A 7304-nucleotide genomic window follows, 5' to 3' on the forward strand; every position below is an offset into this window, starting at 1 on the left:
GGATATTCAGTCGTTGAGTATACTCAAGACTGAGATCAATATATCGTTGGATACGAAGGGAATCAAGGGATATGGGGAAAATGCGGGAACTGGAGTTGAGATAGAAGATCAGCCATGATCTGATTGTATGGCGGAGCAGGCTCGAAGGGCCAAATAGACTACTCCTGCTCCTATTTCTTATGAACTGACTCTTCCGCAAGTAACTTACAACTACATTTTAAAACTGTCTAGCCTTTAGCCCACCATCTGCCATAATATTCCATCAGCTGGCTGTCTCCTTTTTCTTTAGATTATGCTTGATGCAAAATACAATAATAAGAAATTATTTTAGTACTGTAACTGCAAGAGGGCAGTGAGAAAATAGATATTACCTGAGCCATGTGAATAGATGATTAATATCCAAGTTGACACTAAGTTAGGGAGGGCAGTAAGTAATATTGGCAGAAACAGGAGGTCGCAAAGGGACATACTAGACAGAATGGATAAAATTATAGCAGATGGAGTTCATGTGGGTAAATATGAAATCATCCACTTTGGACCGAAGAAAGATAAATTGGAATATTTTCTAAATGTTGAGAAACTAGGAAATGTAGAGGAGCGAAGAGATTTGACAGCCCGAGTACACAAATCATTAAAAGTTGGTAGACAGGTACAAAAACCAATCAAAAAGGCAAATGGAATGTTCCCTTTATCTCGAGGGGGCTGGGATACAAAGGGGAAGAAGTGATGCTTCAGTTGCACACAGCCTGGTCAGACCCCACCTGGAGTACTGTATTCAGTTCTGGGCATCACACCTCAAGAAGGACATAAAGGCCTTGGAAGGGATGTCGTGCAGATTCATCAGAATGATACCGGGACTTAGAGGGTTAAATTATGAGGATAGGTTTCATAAACCTGGCTTGTATTCCCTTGCATATAGAAGATTGAGGGGTGATCTGATCAAGCTATTTAAAATGTTAAAAGGAATTAATAAGGTAGATACAGAAAAATTATTTCCTCTGGTGGGGGTTATCAAAAACAAGGGGACATAATCTTAAAAGTAGAGCTAGGCTATTCAGGAAGGAAATAACGAAGCAAAGGCTAGTAGAAATGTGGAATTCTCTCACCCAAAAGTTGTGCAAGTTTTTAAGACTGAAATGGATAGGTTTTTGTTAGGCAAGGCTATCAATGGATATGGAACAAAAGCAGGAAAATGGAGTTGAGGTACAGATCAGCCATGATCGAATTGAATGGCAGAGCAGGCTCGAGAGGCCTAATGACCTATTCCTAATCCTAATGTTCCTATCCTCCTCTGTTCAATCACTCCCTCAACTCATTGTTTGATGCCGTTTCCTCAGTGCAATCTTTACTATCTCTCACCTGGGTCTTTCCCCCGGTACAGTCCCTATCATTGCACCTTCAAGCCCAAGAGGCACAGAATTAATTGTATGTGGCGTACAACTGGTTTAGCCATTCATCACCTGATCTGGCTGCATCACATGAAGCACTATCAGGCCCTGCTCTCCTCTGTGAAAACTGCTTACTGCTCATTGTAAATGATGCCCTCTCCTCAGGTAATGTCTCTCTCTCTTTCAACACTCCTCAAAAAGCCCACCCTGACCCCTCTGCCCTTGCAAACTATCACTCCATCTCCAACCTCCCTTTCTTCTCCAAATTTTGTGTTGTCGACTCCCAAATTCATACCCATCTTTCCTGCAACTCCATGTTTGTACCTTTCCAATGTCCTTGCTACAGTACTGAAATGGCCCTAATCAAAGTCACAAATTACATCCTCTCCTACCACTCCTTTTTCTCGTTCACCTCTCTGCAGCCTTTGGCATGTGATCATCCTCCAACACCTCTTCTCCATTGTCCAGCTGAATGGGACCACCCTCACTTGGTTCTACCACCTCTCTTGATCCCTCCACTGCGTCTATGTTGTCAGCCTGCTTGTCTAACACCCAATCATGGATGGACTGCAATTTCCTCCAATTAAACATTGGAAAGACTATAGCCATCATCATCGGTGGCCCTTGCCACAATTTCCATATCCTCACCATCGATGCTATCCCTTTCCTTGGCCACTGTTTCAGATTGAACCAGTCTGTCCACAAACTCAGCATCCTTTCTGAACCAAACAAAACTTTTGACCCCACGTCCTCTCCATCACAAAGACCTCCTACTTCCACCTTTGTAACATCACCCACTTCCGCTCCTATCGCAACAAACCTGCTGCTAAAACCATTGTTTATTCCTCTATCGTCTCCAGACTTGACTATTTCAATGTTCTTCTTACCATTCTTCCATCCTCCAAAACATTGCTGCCCATACCCTATCCTGCACCAAGTACCACTCACCCATCATTCCTCTTTACACTGACCTACATTGGCTCCCAGTCCCTCAATAATCAATTTAAAATGTCCATTTTGCTGCATAAATCCCTCAATGGCCTTGCCACTCCCTATCTCTGTAATGTGCTGCAGCCCTACAACACCCCCCTTCCCCGAAGTCTACTTTTTCCTTTAAGATCCTCCTTAAAACCGACCTCTTTGGCCAAGTTAGAAGGGCTCACTCCTCCTAACATCTCCTTCTCTGGCTCAGCATCCATTTTTGCCTGGTTTATAAAGTAAAAGTTTGCATTTATATAGCAGCTTTCATGACCCCAGGATCTCCCAAAGGTCCTTACAGTGATCTAAGTAAGTTTGAAGTGTAGTTACTATTGTAATGTCGGAAACACAGCAGCCAATTTGCACAGCAAGCTCCCACAAACATCTATGCAGTGATGACTAGATAATGTGTGTTAGTGATGTTGGTTGAGGGGTAAATATTGGCCAGGACACCAGTGGAAACTATGTTGCTTTTAAAAAAAATATTACCATGGGATCTTCTACATCCAACTGAGAGGGCAGACATGGCCTTGCTTTAATGGGCCAAAATTTAGTGGGGCATTATGGCACCCATTACCGGCAAAAAATAAGGAAAAGTGAGAGGCTGCTACTCGTTTGCCAGTGGTGGTAGGTCCCACGGCATCCTCCATTTTCCGAGGCCCGGCAGTGTTGCTGGTAAGATCCATTGCCCTGCAAATTAAAATGAGGAAGAGATGAGGTCAGACGGCATGCATCGCCCACTTAATGTCACCATGGCGAACTTGTACCTTTACATTGAGTGCAGCGCTGGGTCCTAAGCTCGCCATGTAAACCCAGCGTGAAGCAGACTGACAGAGTTGCTGTCATCACCTCTTAAAGGGACACACACATCTTTCAGGTAAGTTTGCATTTAAGCTTTTGGACTGTTTTTTTAGGGATTTTATTGTAGTAGTGGTGTGCTGCAATAGATATTAAATGTGTAGGGAATGTTCCAGATGCTTGCAAGGCTTTGGATGGTAAAGAAGGCCTCTGAGAAGAGAGAAAGTGCTGCAAATATTCAGGCAGCATCCGTGGAGAGAAAAACAGAGTTCTGACCAAAATGAGTGTCTTGTGTGTGCCTTTCCCTATCCTACTGATGCCACGCAGTACTACCCAAATGGCGGCAGCGTGGCTGGTGGAAGGTTGCTGACTTTCAGTGGGGGACATTGCAAATGGCCTTGCTGGTTGACCTTGACGAGCTGGTGGCTGAGAATGTCAAACCAAGTGATGGGTTCTTCTTCTTCTCCTTTTCTCCTACTCCTTTTACTTCTTCTCCTCCTCCTTTTACTTCTTCTCCTCCTCCTCCTCCTCCTCCTCCTCCACCACCTCCTCCTCCTCATCCCCATTCTCATCATTGTCCTCCCCCCTTCCCCCATCCCCCCACCCACTGGCTGTGCAGGCTTGGGTGTGTGAAATGAGAAAAGCACAAAGGTGGAATTGTGATGAGGGAAAGGTGGGAAAGCAAGAGATGAATGCCAGAAGGAGGATAACATATGAGGATATCATCATCTTTTATCCTTTCAGCTCAGCCACTAGTCAAGAGCTCAGTCATGCCTCTGCCAAGAATGGCCTGCACTCTCTCCAACAAAGGGTGAGGTGAGACTAGGAACAGGAGCTGTACCTCATGATTGTTACAGATTGTTGACAGGTGAGTGATGGGGGTGGCTGGCGGTGTTGGGGGTGTTGGGGCTGGGGGGGGATCATGCATTGAGAAGTGTATGAGGCTAGTGGTGCAGTTGGTAGGAGACGTCTTTTGAAGATACATTCACTGGCCTTGAGCAGTGGTCTAAGGTCATGAAGCATCTTTGGGCACTGGAGGCAGGTAGTGGGGCTGATAGTGCCCTCGGTGATGTGGTCTGACATCATTCTTTCTGGAGGGCCTCCTGGCCCCTGTTAGTAGAAGACCCCTGTACAAAACTAGAGTGCTGTGTGCGAGACCCTGGTTTCCTCTTCCCTGTTTGCTGAGCCATTGATGTTAGTGCTGATGCACATTTGCCATTTTTTGAGGTTCGGAAGGGAATTCAGCTTTGAGACCCAATGACTCATATTTGGGTCTTCTTTTTAATATTAATTTTTTTAATGGCAGTAAGGGCTGAAAACTGGATTTTTTTTCACTTCATTTTTATTTTTATTAGTTCAGAAGAACATAAGAATTAGGAGCAGAATTAGTCCATACAGCCCTTTGGGCCTGCTCCGCCATTCAATAAGATCAATGGCTGATCTTCGACCTCAACTCCACTTGATCCCCATATCCCTTGATTCCCCTAGAGTCCAAAAATCTATCTATGTCAGCCTTGAATATACTCAACGACTCAGCATCCACAACCCTCTGGGGCAGAGAATTCCAAAGATTCACAACCCTCCTCGCCTCAGTCTTAATTGGCCGATCCCTTATCCTGAGACTATGCCCCGAGTTCTAGAATCTCCAACCAAGGGAAACAACCTCTCAGTATCAATCCTCCTCAGAATCATATATATTTCAATGTGATCACCTCTCATTCTTCTAAACTTCAGAGAATAAAGACCCAAACTATTTTATTTCTCCTCATAGAACAACCCGCTGACCCCAGGGATCAATCTAGTGAACCTTCGTTGCATCGCCTCTAAGGCGTGTATGTCCTTCCTCAGGTATGACCAAAACTATGCACAGTACTCCAGGTGTGGTCTCACCAAAGCCCTGTATAATTGCAGTAAGACATCCTTACTCTTGTACTCCATTCCCCTTGCAATAAAGGCCAGCGTTACATTTGCCTTCCTAATTGCTTGCTGTACCTCCATGCTAACTTTCTGTGTTTCCTGTACGAGGACACCCAAATCTCTCTGAACACCAACATTTAATAGTTTCTCACCATATAAAACTTATTCTGTGTTTCTATGCTTCCTACCAAAGTGAATAACCTCACATTTCCCTACATTATACTCTACCTGACACCTTATTGCCCACTCACTTAACCTATCTATATACCTTTGCAGGTTCTTTGAGTTCTCTTTACAGCTTACTATCCCACTAGCTTTGTATCCAGCAGACTTGGATATATTACACTCGGTCCCTTTATCGAGATCATTAATATAGATTGTAAATAGCTCAGGACCAAGTACTGAGCCTTGCAGCATCCCATTTGTTACAGCCTGCCAACCTGAAGAAGACCCGTTTATCCCTACTCTCTGTTTTCTGTCTGTTAACCAATTGTCTATCCATGCTAATACATTACCTCCAACCCCATGAGCCCTTATCTTGCATAGTAACCTTTTATGTGGTACCTTATTTAATTCCTTTTGGAAATCCAAATATACTATATTCACTGGTTCCCCTTTATTTGACCCTATTAGTTACATCCTCAAAAAACTTAAATAAATTTGTTAAACACAATTTCCCTTTCATAAAACTATGTTAACTGTACCTAATCATATTAGGATTTTCTAAGTGCCCTGTTACCACTTCCTTAATAATGGGATCCAGCATTTTCCCGATGACTGATGTCAGGCTAACCCTTTTAATTTCCCACAATGCCTAGCAAACTCTATTGCCTCACTTCCAGAGGCTGTTGAAAGCTGAAACGCTGCTCCTGGATGGCAACTTCAACTCCCATGCCTGTACTAATGCTACCTGTAGGACATTACACAGTAAGTACCATGTAATGTATTTGCTTCATGGGTTCTTTACTTAAGAATTCATAGCAACACATTGCTATTAAGAACTAGCTAGTTTATTAGCATAGGTTTAACAATCACACTAGACATTACCAGTTCATCCACCAGGCTCTTGCGCCTGCCTCATCGTGGACACCCTGAACCCAACTGGCTGGGGTTTTATTGAGTCTTGTGAACATCACATGACTAGCTAAGCCACTTGTAACTCAATAGCTCTACTAACCTGTGAGCATACTCACAGGTGCATACATTACACTGCTTCCCCCTTTTTTAGAAGCAAGGTAGTCATACAATATTTGAAAAGATTATTTATCATGATTACAATTTTACAAATTCGAAGTTTTTAGTCTCCTCCTGCTCCGAACTCCATTTCTTTGCAGTTGGCTGGCTATGCCCATTTTCTATATTCTTATTTGGCTCCAGAGACTGTCTTGGGGAATTTTTGTTTTCAGGGCGTGTAGCCCAGGATTGCTGACCTCTATCTTCCTGTGACATCTGGAGTTTCCTTGGAACCCTTACATCAGTCCTAGTGTTAGCTTTCTTCCTAAGATCTTGATATTCCCAGTTATCAATATCCTGTCTCATTGGTTTGTGTTTTCTCATTAATCTTCTCAACTGAACCCCAACTCCACCTCCCCCCTGGAAGATACAGAGTCTCTGCAAGATTGTTCCAGTCGGCTGCATCTGAGTCGGTGGGGATATGGACATTGTGACCGTTATGTCCGTTGATGTACTTGGACGTGCCAACTCACTCTGATCATCACCCAAGTCAGACTCATAATCATCTACTCATGGTACCGAAGGTTCATCACTCATTAGAAACATTTCATCCACATGAACCTTTTTGATGTATTCACCAATTTTGACCAAGTACTGCTTGGTGCCACATACCCAAATAATTGTACCAATGTCCCATTTGCATGGACTTACCCTTTTCGATGGACTGAGAAATATGACCTGATCACCCTTCTGAACCCTCTTTAGTACCAGAATGATAATGATGTTTCTGCACCGATTGTGCCTTCTCTACCTTATCAGACAAGTTCCATTGCAATCAACTGAGATGCATCCTCAGCCTATTCTTCAGCAATAATTCAGCAGGTGTGTACCCTGTTGTAGAATGAGGCGTAGTTCTTTATTTGAAAAGAAAATTTGCTAACCTGTGCTTCATGCCCACTGATGATCCAGTCTGTAGAACTTGTTTCTGCAAAGCCTCCTTGACAATCCTGACTGACCTGTCAGCTGCACCATTCGAAGCAGGATGATTAT

Source organism: Pristiophorus japonicus, chromosome 4 (genome assembly GCF_044704955.1).
Source record: "Pristiophorus japonicus isolate sPriJap1 chromosome 4, sPriJap1.hap1, whole genome shotgun sequence".
Taxonomy (NCBI): domain Eukaryota; kingdom Metazoa; phylum Chordata; class Chondrichthyes; family Pristiophoridae; genus Pristiophorus; species Pristiophorus japonicus.